This window comes from Callorhinus ursinus, unplaced genomic scaffold (genome assembly GCF_003265705.2).
Source record: "Callorhinus ursinus isolate GAN/ISIS: 27379988/994484 unplaced genomic scaffold, GSC_fseal_2.0 scaffold9, whole genome shotgun sequence".
In the NCBI taxonomy this organism is placed as follows: domain Eukaryota; kingdom Metazoa; phylum Chordata; class Mammalia; order Carnivora; family Otariidae; genus Callorhinus; species Callorhinus ursinus.
In genome coordinates, this window is record NW_027397071.1 from 849,239 (window position 1) to 861,921 (window position 12,683).

Sequence of the window (12,683 nt, forward strand, 5' to 3'; positions counted from 1 at the left end):
ATAGAATTCTTTAGCTTTGAGGCTTGAATCCCAGTATCTTGAAGATAGCAACCTCCATTCCAAGACACCTTTGGTCAATTATCAGCCACATCTACCTCAGTGTGAACATAAGCCATCAGGCTCTTAAACCGAAGGCAAGATTTGGTGAAGGGGAGAGAGAGGAATACTGCACAAGAGGCTCAGCATCAGAAAGGCTGTGGTGTTAAAATATATTTCCTTAATTTCATGACTTTATTGAAGACCAGTCTTAGAGTCACATGATGCTGTAGCTCTGCTTGCACACACCGGACCCAGTATCTGCCCACAGCCTCACCCGGAGGTGTGCCCTGAAAGGGTTTGAGCCTCACTTCATTACAGGTGGCCTGAAGGGACTATTCCAACAGAGTCCCATGAGCTAGGAAAGAGAGGTGGTTGTTTAGCAGAAAGACTACCAACATTGTCGCTGATTTGTTACCAGACATTTCAGCCTGCCCAGGGGCAGATCCAGGTTTTGGGTAGCATGAAGCTGATACAATTTTGGGGGTCCTATTTAAGAAAAAGTGTGCAAAAATAGCTTACCTGCAGAAATTGCGCAAAAATATACAAAGAACACATTGCTAGGCTCTCCCAAGGCCTTGGAAGGGGTCTTTACAATTGAGGGACTAAAGTGTAAGCCTCATTAGCTTGACCATAATCTGCCTCTGCTCCTATGCTTGAATACATTTATATATTTGCTGGGGGTGAGGGTACAGGGATTGCTAGTGATCTATTATTTTCTCTCCAAGATGTAGCAATCCGTATTTTTCCAAGCTGCATCTCATTTTATAGCTTCCTGCCCAAATTTTCCAGTCTCTTTGGGTGCATATCTATTTCTTCTTTCTGGATGGGGTTGAGAGCAGCTCCTCGGAGATGTTCAGGGGCATTTCAACAATGGGCTTGGCCGAGGAGCATGGAATTTCCTGAAAGACAGCAGGCGTCTCTGGTGGGTTGTTGGGATAGACTGATCAACAATTTCCAGCTCTGGAGATGGAGTTGTACCAGTCCATGCCAAGAGCATTTCAGAGGCAGCTCATATGGAAACCATCTGTCCAGTCCCACCCATTAGCTAACTTGAAGGCTGCCAAGCCTGGGGACTAGAGCTGCCATGGCCAAGAACAAAAGTACCACAATGCCCCAAACCAGCCAAGAGTGCTTGATGGGAGTTTCACTCCCCCAAAGAGTCTCTGTTCTCCCATCCAGTTACAAAAAACAAACAAACAAACAAACAAACAAACAAACAAAAACGGGTATAATAAAAATTGGCTGGATTTGTTAGTACTCAGACACATTACACTACAGTCAAGATGAAACTGAGCACAAATCAGTTTACATTACTTTCCAGCTTACCGTTCTTCGAAGGCCTCCCTTCTGGTAATTTCCAAATTCTAAATACTACTGGCCTTCTCCTCATCGTACCCCTGACACTCCAAGATGAGGTTGCACTAAAATTATGCTGATTTCTTAATCTTTCTCGCCTCCACATATACCTTTGCCTCTATCTGGAACACTCATATCTATCTCCTTTTCAATTAGTTAGCTCTTGCTCATCCTAAGCTCCCAACTTGGGAACATGCTCTGGACTCCCAGAGCACCCCGCACACTCATCATATCTTAACAGTATCTCCCATTTAATGCCTGTTGTCTCCACTAAACAAGAAGCTTTGTGTTTTCGCAACCTACTCCAGTGTAACAAACCACCCAAATCTTGTTTTATTCACTATCAGTTTTATCACTATCAGGGCAGTTTTATTCACTATCACAGTTCCGCAGGATGCCTGGCCTCAGCTGGGTGATTCTTCTGCTCTAAGTGGTGTCAGTTGGGGTTTAAGTCGTCTGGGGCTGGACGAGGCTGGAATGTCCAAGATCGCTTCTCCACATAGCTATAGTTGATGCAGGCAGTCAACTGGCCACTCAGCTCGGGCTGTTGACCGGAGTGCCCACATGAGGCCTCTCCATGTGACTCGGACTTCTCACAGCATGATTGCTGGATTCTAAGGGGAAGAAAGTAGAAAGGGCAAGTCTTCTCAGAGCCTCAGCTCAAAAGCCCCAGGATATCACTTTTGCTGCATTCTGCTGGTCTAAGCAGTCATAAAGTCAAGGTGAGGAGAAGTAAACTCTCTATCAGTCAAGGAGTGGTATGCGCGTATAGGAAGGGGAAACCAGAATTGGTGGCAGCCATCTTTGGAAATTATTGGACATACTCTAAGAGAAGTAACTAGGTCCGTCTTATTCCCCAGCACCTGGCCCAGGGCCATACCACTAAGAGTCGGCAGTTTGTCCATTTGGTCAAAGCCTCTCCCCTAATGCTTTGCTAATGCTTAGGTTTGGTCTTTGTGTTTGATGTATGCCCTACTCTCCAGACCACATGGGTTGACTTTTTCTCTTTATGGCTTGCCAGAAGTAAAAGTAACAACCTCAATGATCTATTACTTAAATTAGAGATTTATTACTCATAACCAAAAGGGTATTTGATGCAGCAGGAACACTATATGTATTAATTGACAGTAAGGTCCTGGTTGCTGTTCCGAAGATCATTAGAGCCTCCAGGAACAGCTCTCCCTCCACCACCACCCTCATTTCTGTTGCTGTTGTATCTGATCACCAGGGTGTAGCCAAGAACAAGAAAGTGGAAATTGAAGTTGTGGAACCAGGTGACATACACCTGGAGCCTGGCCACTCCAGGTTTCTTTGAGCCAACTTTATGGTTTCTACAGAACTCGGTGGGTGTGATTAGAAACGGTTCCTCGCCCCTCTCTCATTGGCCAGAAGGGCAGGGGTTCCACTGCTCCTCCAATCCTTAGGAAGGATTGGTCAAGCCCACTACTGGTAGAACTGTAGGCAGCACATTAAGTATGGGATGGCTGCCACCATCACAACCCTAGCTGATGCCATAGCTGGCAGAGCAGGAACAGGGAACTGAGTCACATATATAGCCTGGGAATAGTGTCTGGAGGAACAAGACTTCACTCTTCCTCATATTTTCTGCTGCAATACCTACTCGGGCTTTGCTTTTCCTGCTCTCTCTCACCCAACCTCAAGAGACAGAGAGGAGGTGATCATATTCTCAAGACATCCTCCTCAGGTCACGGCAGACGATACAATTTCATGTTCAAAGTTCTTTCCTTCCTTCCACTTTTGAAGATGTTAATTACCCCTTTGGCTCCTTATTTTCCATATTGGGAAGTCTGATACCAATTAGATTCTTGTTCTCTTGTGGTCAGTCTTCCTTTCTCTCTCAAAGCTGTTTTTGATACTCTTAATTTTCATTATAACATGGTCTAGAGAGAAAATTTTTTTCTTATCAATCCTGTTCAGTATTCAAGGCTGAGAATCAAGGCATTTACCGACTTACGAAGGCCCACTAACTACTACAGAGGGCAGATGGCCATGAATATCCTGTGTATTCAAAATGGCAAAGGTTCAACTTTTTGGAATGTGTGGACACGTACATATGGTAAGCATTTAAAATAGGCTTTACGGACTACTACAGGTACTCAATAAACATTTGTGAGTGAGCAAAGAATGAATGAATGAGTAGCACATTGCCTAGCACATAGTAAATTCAAGGTAGCTATTATTTTAACAGAAGTGCCACATAAGGAAAGAAAGACGCAAATGACTTGCTCCCCGCCTTGAGGAGCTCTTACTCTAGTTGAAACAGGTAAAGAAACTTGTGGTGCTTATCACATCATAATGTATGTTGGAAATATTACAACATTACGGGAGGGGGAGTTACTAACTTCCCAGAGAAAATAGAGCTGAGTTTTGAGGATAGGATGGGAAGGAAGTGGGGAAAGGGGAAACAGCCCAAGAGGGAAGCTTAAGCCAAGACCCAAAAGGGGGAGGGGACGCCATCTTCAGTTTGTTGTGGCTTCTGTGGAGACTAGAGGGGAGTGGGGAGGAGGAGAAAAAGGAATGAGCGGTTATTTTCAGAAGGGAAGTGAAGGCTGCCTTGGTTCACTTAATCCCCACACAGTACCTTGAGCAGGTTTTACAGGCAAGGAGACTGGGCCCAGGTTGGTTAAGAGAGTTGCCAAAGGAGGGGAGAGGTAGAGCCAGGTGTTAGCCCAGCTCATGTGCCCCCAGGACTTGTCTTCAGGTGTCAGCTGAGAGCACCGGGAGCAAGGACTAAGGTGAATTCCCTGCACTAGGTTTTTCCCTTGGCTCCTATCTCTAAAAACAAAACAAAACAGAACAAAAACAACAACAACAACAACAAAAAGCCCAGCAGGGAGCAAAGCACTGAGGAGAGGGCTCTTGTACATTGTTCTTAGGGGCAATGACCGGGCAGGACATCCACTTTGCTCTCCACCTATGGGAAGGAGACTTGAGAGGACCGCGGGCAGTTTAGAGAGGAGGGTGGAAGGCCCAGCCCTGGGACTAGCAGAGACAAGGAAGGGGGCCTTGGGATGAGGCCAGGAGGCCCAGGGGCCTCGGGACTAGGTGAAGACTTCTAAAGGCTTCTAAAGAAGCCCTAAGCACTGGAAAGAGGGTCATCTCTTCCTCCAGCAATGGAAAATGAAAAGAATTATGAGAGCATAAAGTAAGTATAAGCAAGTCCGGCAGAGTTCTTGTTCTTTCCTCCTGGATGACAACTCTTATTTATATTTTCCAGTGTCCCAAGGATGTATGTGGGGAATCTGACACCCGCCGAGTGGTCTTAAGGACTCTTTCCCCATTTTGCAGACAGGATGAATTATCCAGGCATTTGCCTGAGCCTTAATCTGGCCTGGGAAGTGAGTAGACCTAATTTAGGAAAGTCTCTGTTTTTCCATTAAAAGCACTTTCCCCGTAGCAAATTTTGAATGCAGCCTGAAATCAAGATGTGCTAAGAAGCATGTTCCTTGGGGGCATAAGTGCAGCTTTGCAGCTTAAACCATTTGTCCTACAAGCAGGAGAAAATTTACGGTTACATATTTTCTCTGGAGAGAGGCTAACTGGAGTTTGCACTGGCTTCTTCCAGTATCACTAGCAAATCTGGTGCCATTACCCAGAGCTCACCTAACAGGGCCAGAGGACACCCCGGGGTATTGCCTTCAGCTGGGGTTACGGTTGTTTTAGGGAAAGGAAGGGCTCTCTCAGCTGAAAACAATGTATTTCAAACCCAAACTTGCCCCTTCTCACACCTGCTTGAGGCTCCAAAATTTGACACAAGGAAGGCATATGAATGCAGAATTGGGGCTGTTTTGGCAGGAAAGAGGGCTCTCAAAGAGAGAGGCCTTAAGGCAAAGCAGTACGGAGCAAGAAGAAATATTTACACCCGAATTTCTTTACCTGTATAATTTCCTAATAGGCCTGAAGGAGGCTGGGGAGCTCTGACATTTCCAGTGACGTGAACTTGGTTAAAGCAGTGTGGTCACAGTGACCTCGAGAAGGCTTCGTATCAGGTCTAATGAAACGCAACACGCTTCTGACATCAGAGCCGACTCTGACCACACATCAAAGGGGAGGAAGTGGACGCTTTGATCCTCTCAGTCATGGCTTTCTACAAAGACTTTTAACAAAAAAGGGAGGGAGCTGCGGGTGGGAGCCTGGCTTGGGGCTTGGCTTTTTCTTTCTGCTGTGAATGTTCTTCTAGTTAATGACCAAGAAGCCGCAGGCAAGACATAGGCAATGTGGATGCTTTGAGTGATTCTCCTGCTGTGATTTCCACTGATTCTCCTGGTGTGATTTCCATGGCCCCCGGCCTCTGTCTGTCTTTCCCCAAATCCCTCCCCTGCCTCACCGGTGATTCCTGACTTCTAATACTAGAGTTTCATTTACTTAGCTTGAGTCTTAACTCTCACTAGAATATAAACCTCTCCTGGAAGAGGCAATAACGTAAGCCATATTATCCTACCAAGAAGTGCCATTTTTAGAATGCATTTCAGACCTTGCCCCTGTACCAAAACCCTCTGGGCTCCTGGTGACCGCAGGGTGGAGGCTGAGTGCCTACTGCAGGGCACACTGCCCTGCAGGTCTGCGCCTCCCTGACCAAACATTCATCTCCAGCAGTTGTGACTTTTCACCCACATGTGAGCAATTGTGCCTTCCTGCCCTAGGACATGATATTCTCCTGGGATGGAATGCTAGCCCAAGGTCAAGATTAAAATCACACTCACCTGTTACCCTGGTGCCTGACAAAGAGTAGGCCTTGAAATGGCTTCTCATGTAAAATGAATGAATGAAAACATCCTCATTGTGTATCTGCTTTCTTTCTGCTCTGCAGGTTTTCAGTGAAGAGAAGAAAGAAGAGAGGGGCTAGGAGCACCCCAGTGGGGACAGGGCTGCTAGAAGAGCCAGTCATCAGATTGTTTTACACCTTGACTGTTGGCCTCAGTCAGGGTGGTGCTGACCATGAGGCCACAGGGGTACAGCTCAGAGCCAAGGTTCCGATGTCCTGAGGGTGCAGGGACAGGCCTGGCGTACTTGGTTGGGTGGAGAGGAGAGAAAGAGGTGGGAGGAGCCAGGAGACAGGTGAAGGCTGAGGAGGTCCAGCAGAGCTCAGGGAAGCCTGGGTGGAGGTGGGGGCAGAAGGGAAGGGGGGGGGGTTGCTGCCCAACTACAGTAGGACCAGAGGCAGAAAACAGTTGCCTGTGAGCATTTAGAGTCCCCAGTGCTGAGTAGGTTTCCCCTCAGTGGGGAAAAAGAGACCAAATAAAATGTGAGGAAGTAAATGACCACAAGCCTGATGAACCATGAGGCAGAAGGTAAAGTTCTGGTTGAAGGTGGGTGGCAGGGATGAGGCCGGCTCCGGAGTACGGGGAGAACACTGGTGCCCCCTTCCCTCCCCTGGGGTTCCCAGGATCCACTGAAGGAAGAAAATGCCCCCCACCCCGCCACACACACACACACCCCAGTGCTCCTCCTTCCCACCCGTTTGTGAGGGAGAACGTGTTAGTGACCAAGCTTTCCCCAAACACGGGGGGGTACAGCAGGGAGGCTGATGGCAGCGGGAAAACTGAGACTAGGCAGCGGGGAGGGCTGGGGATGCCCTCGGCTTCTTCCTTTCCTGCAGCATGGGCCATTCTCACTCTCTTCTCACCCTGGGGCCACTGTGTTTGCTACCCGTGAACTGAGAGTGGCAGTCACCTGCCGTCCTGAATGACACACTTGTGCAGTAGGCAGAGGGCAAGCGCTTTGTGCTCAGGTGAACTTGGCTTTGCTGCTTTCATATGCTCTGTGACCGTGGGTATTACCTACGCAATCTGAGTGTGGGTGTCTCCTCTGGAAAATGAAAACAATAATGTTCACCTCTTGGATCACTGTAAACAGTTAATTACTGTTTAATTAATGAAGGCGTGTCTCACAGTGCCTGTAACAGTGTCTTATTAGGGCTCTACACACACGAGCCCCCTTTAGTTCTGGGTGGGCTGTTGATGGAACCAATCACTGCCCTGCTTTTGACTTCTAACTACTCTCAACTTTCTCGTGTGTTCCGGTAAAGGTCACACTCTTAGCTCTCCGTCCCACTGACCTCTTCCTACCAGATCACATGACCTGCTCAATTCGGTATTCTGCTGGACAGCATTGCCATAAAAGCAATTCATGTAAAGTAGAAGTAGATTCCACACATTAGCGAACATTTGGCAGCCCGTCTCTGAACAGAGAGCACTCCCCCATTGAGCTGTGACACAGGATTGGAAACTACCAGACTCAATGTTAGCCCAAATCCCTTCTGGATCTAATATCTATTTTTATGATCATGACAGCAGACAGAATGGCAAGCCAAGTGGATGAAGAGCACCCCTAAAATCCAGAGGTCTCCTATTCAAGGTTCAATCTTAGGGGAACCCCAGTTCCTATTTAAGAAACCCATGTTTCAATGAACAGTTGGGTTTCAGCACCTACATTTCTTTTCTGAGAAGCACATCATTAGACATTATCCATTCCTGACATGTCCTAGTTAATCTTTTCAAGAAAAAAAAAGTGGACTAGCAGACTGTTGTTTAGTTTGGTCCCTGCTTCTCATATTCTCTCTGCTACCAGCTAACTATACGATTTTGAGCAAGTCGTTTAAATTCTTTCCCCTTCAGGGGTTCAGTCATACAATGAGAGAGGTATAGTAGCTGTTCTAGCTTCCTCTCTGGAATAAGCCATGATTCATCACTGCCGTGGCCTTAGATTCAGCCCTCATCATCTCTCACTTGGTTACTCTCCCACCCCCAGACTCTCCTTGCACCAAGTGTGTCCCTGGCCTAGCCTTCTATACCTGCTCCCACAGTATCTATCTGATCATAGATCTAGTCTGTTCTCTTACTGCAAAAACCTTATGGTAATACTCCTTCACTGGCTTCTAGTTGATGTTAGGATAAAGATTAAGCAGCTTCATTTGGTCAAGCGCCCCTAATCTTGCCCCTGCCCAGCTCCATTTCTCAACACTTTACCTTCACCTCTGTCTTCCAAGAGCCTCAGCATTCTTTCAGTTTTTCTACCTCAGGACCTTTGTACATGCTGTTCCTTCTGTCTGCAATGCTCTCCTTCACTTGACCTCACCCACTTTCTCTTTGCCTAGTCATTAACTTTTTTTCCTTTAGATATCAACTGAATTGGTCTTTCCTCCAGGGAAGCCTTCCCTGATCATCCCTTCCTCAATCTGATCAGGCTCCCTGTTACCTTCCCTTCCTACATTTGCTGCCACTTATATTCATACAATTTTATTGATTAATGTCTGTTTTATGACCACTAGAATGCATGCTGCTTAAGGGCAAGGACTATATGTCTTGCTCACTGTTTTCTTCCCAGGACAGTACAGTGCCAATTGCTCACTAGATATTTGTTGGTTGAATAAATCAAAGATGAATGGGTGACAGATGGATGATGAGGTGTGACCTTTGCCAACCTGGCCCAGTCCACCTTTCCCAGTTCCATTTCCCACCCTCTCTGCCTGGACCTTTCATGATGCAAATATGTATGTCTCTTACATTCTGTTCACCTCGAACTGCTTGTTATTATAAGATGATGCTGTGTTTGCTACTCCTCTTGCTGTTGCTCTAAGATCAAAATCCTTTGCTGTGTTATATCAATCAGTTCCTAGAAAGATGACTTTAATGTCATGATGAAAAGACTACAGTCTGCTTCAAGAAACAAGCAATAAGAAAGAGGTTGTGCTTCGGAAAATTGGAAGACACCCAGGAGACATGGTAGCTCTTTTCAAATAGTTGAAGGACTATCATAAGGTGATTAAGCTCATTCCCTGCACATTTAGAGGCCAGAATCAGAAACAAACAGTGGAAGCTAAACAAAGAGGGAAGCAAATTTTGGCTTAATACAGAAGAAGAATTTTACGATAAATATATGTGGCAGACCAGGAAATACACTGCCTCAGGTGTTCATGAGCTCCCTATCACTTGAGGTGTATAAGCCAAGATTAGAAGACCACTTTGGGGTGGTTGGATTTGATGACCTCCAAGGCTGTTTGCATCCTCACACATTCTTCCTGTGGAATAATGTTCTATTAAACCGGCATCTGATAGGACCTCTAAGAACTCTATCGGTGGTAACGGAGACGAATCAGTGGCTAAATACTTAAAGTGATGTCTCAATTCAAGTACTCTCTCTATAGGCAGAGACCAATATAGACACCTCACCTCCCACAATGCCCCCGCCACAACCCTCTACCCTTTTTTCTTTTAAACCTCCCAAGGAACCCAGTTCTCAGGCACTGTGTGCACAGCCTTCCAGAGACCACAGCACTCTTCCTTCTGCTAAGACCTGGGCTCCACCTAGTGGTGTGACACGATGTTTTGCACACAATGGGTGCAGGGTTGGGGCTTGGAGGGAGGGTTCCTGTCACCGGAACAGGTTTCCATGCTCCTTGACTTGATGCCTCTCCCCAGTCTTGCTCTGTTGACTAGGGGCTGGTTGACTTGCGTTGGTGGGGACACCATTACATTTGGCATTTTGGGGATGTCTGACTCCTCGTGCCTATACTAACCCCCATGGTATCAGCAAGGAAAGGACTGACTGCTTCTCAAACTGTGCATTATGGAGCCAAGGGGTTTGAAAGAGGTATTTTGGGAGTCATTACAGGGAGTGAAGTAAGATAGGCTGAGGTGTCAGGGATCCATCTCCTTAAACCCACTGTCTTATCCCCACCTTCCTGTAAACTCTTCAACACTGTCTACTTAATTTATAGATGATAGGTGACTGATAGATAAATAGATAATAGGTAGATGATAGATAGATAGATGATAGATGATAGATAGATTCTGTATAAAGTTCACAAAAGAATAATTTATGTTGCTAAAAGGATTATGAAAGACTCTAATCACTTCCATTTCCCCTCATTTTAGGGGAAATTAAGACCAATAGTCCATTTACAAAAGCTGGGTTGGTTAGAATCACAGTCCACTCTTCCTGATAGCGCACTGGGGCTCTGTCATCCCAAAGGAGTGCAGTCTTTTGGGCATCTTAGGGTCAGACCAAGTTCCAGCCCTATTCCCTCTTTACGTGTGGAGGAATATGACGGCAGTGGTTCCAGAAATTGTATTGTGTCTAGTTGCTTTACTCCTGTAAAGGAGTAAGTTTTATAAGCAGCACAACTGAACCCTGGAGAAAACAAGTGATTTGTTAGAAACACATGCTCCGTCCAGCAGGGACCAACAGAAAGAAACACCAGTCACTCTTTCCTCTCTCCCTCCCTGCTGAGTTTAGGACTCTGTGCCTAAGACACTAATATAATGTGGTACATAAAGAGTGAACACTTGAAGAGAAGTAAACATCAGCCATTGTCTGATTGATATCTGCAGCGTAATGTCCAAAGACAGCACAGACAGCTATTAATGTTTTAATTAAATAATTAATTTAAATAATTAAATAATTATGTTATTTATTTGATTGCTTCTCTTTCCACAAGAACATAAATTCCACGAAGGCAATGACTATGTCCGTCTTGTTTATTACTGTATTCCAACAGCTAGCTCTTTGCTTGCACCAAGTACACACTCAAGAAATCACTATTTCATGAATAAAAATAGATTTCTCTTACCAGCACCCTTGAACCTAGAAAGTGCTGAATTATCTCAATCAATTATTTATAATCAGTGTTATCCTCAGCAGCCAGCTACACCAGATACATAGCCTAGGTTCCAAAAGCTTAAAGATGAACTTTTGAGGATAACGACAGCAATGGTGACAAGAGTGGTGACATCCACCACAATAGCCAAACGGTGGAAAGAGCCAAGATGCCCATCGACAGATGAATGGATAAAGAGGATGTGGTATATATACACAATGGAATATTATGCAGCCATCAAAAGGAATGAGATCTTGCCATTTGCAACGACGTGGATGGAACTGGAGGGTGTTATGCTGAGTGAAATAAGTCAATCAGAGAAAGACATGTATCACATGACCTCACTGATATGAGGAATTCTTAATCTCAGGAAACAAACTGAGTGTTACTGGAATGGTTGGGGGTGGGAGGGATGGGGTGGCTGGGTGATAGCCATTGGGGAGGGTATGTGCTACGGTGAGTGCTGTGAATTGTGCAAGACTGTTGAATCACAGATCTGTACTTCTGAAACAAATAATGCAACATATGTTAAGAAAAAAGAAAAAGAAGAAGATAACAGGAGAGGAAGAAAAGGGGAGTATGTCAGAGGGGGAGATGAACCATGAGAGATGATGGACTCTGAAAAACACACTGAGGGTTCTAGAGGGGAGGGGGGGAGGGGGATGGGTTATCCTGGTGATGGGTATTGAGGAGGGCACGTTCTGCATGGAGCACTGGGTGTTATGAACAAACAATGAATCATGGAACACTGCACCAAAAACTAATGATGTAATATATGGTGATTAACATAACAATAAAAAATTAATTAAAAAAAAAGAATGGTGACATCCATACATAGATGGTTTTTTGCCCTACCACAGAATAAATTGAACTAAAATATTATCCACCTAATTTTTAAGAACTTGCATTAGAATAAACAATTTAGGACATTTGGAGGCAGGCATATCCAATATGCTGTGTGGGGTTTCGCTTCTCAGCAATGGAGGAGGTGTTATTGTTATAGTTAGAACACGACCATATGTGATACAAACACATAACAGGGAAAAGGAAGTAGTTGTTCTAGACCAGTACTCTACAGTTGCTTTATTTATTGATGATTGCTAACTCCAATAATGGAATGTTTTTCGATTAAATAATAAACTATTAAGTTCTGTTTTCTATTAAATAATAAATTAACAATTCTCTTTGTGTTTAAGTCCTGTTGCCCAGGAGGGTCCTGGTCTAAGTGCATTTAGTCAAATGTAACCCAGATTTTCTGAAGTAGTGTCCAAATCTGAGGCTCAGCTTACCATTTGTCACAGAAAAACAAGTCTATAGAAAGCGATAATGGTTTTTAATTAATAATATAGTGGAAATGTGTTTTGAAATTGTTCATTTATTTAAAATGTATAGTGAATGACTGAAAGAAGGTAGGTATGGAAAGCATAATTCCTACCTAGTGAGTGATAATTCTCTGATTACATTAGAAATAAGGGAACCCCACAAAAACATAGTCTAGTAATCCACATAACTCCCTAAAAGGAGATATTGTTATTTCTACACCATGACCATATGAGGTTAGGAATTGGGTACACCTCAGAAAGCTATTCCTAGGACTTGAAGGAGAGTTTCAGACAAGTAGATTCTCAAGTTCAATTTTCACCATTACTGGAAAAATGTAGCCCCCAAG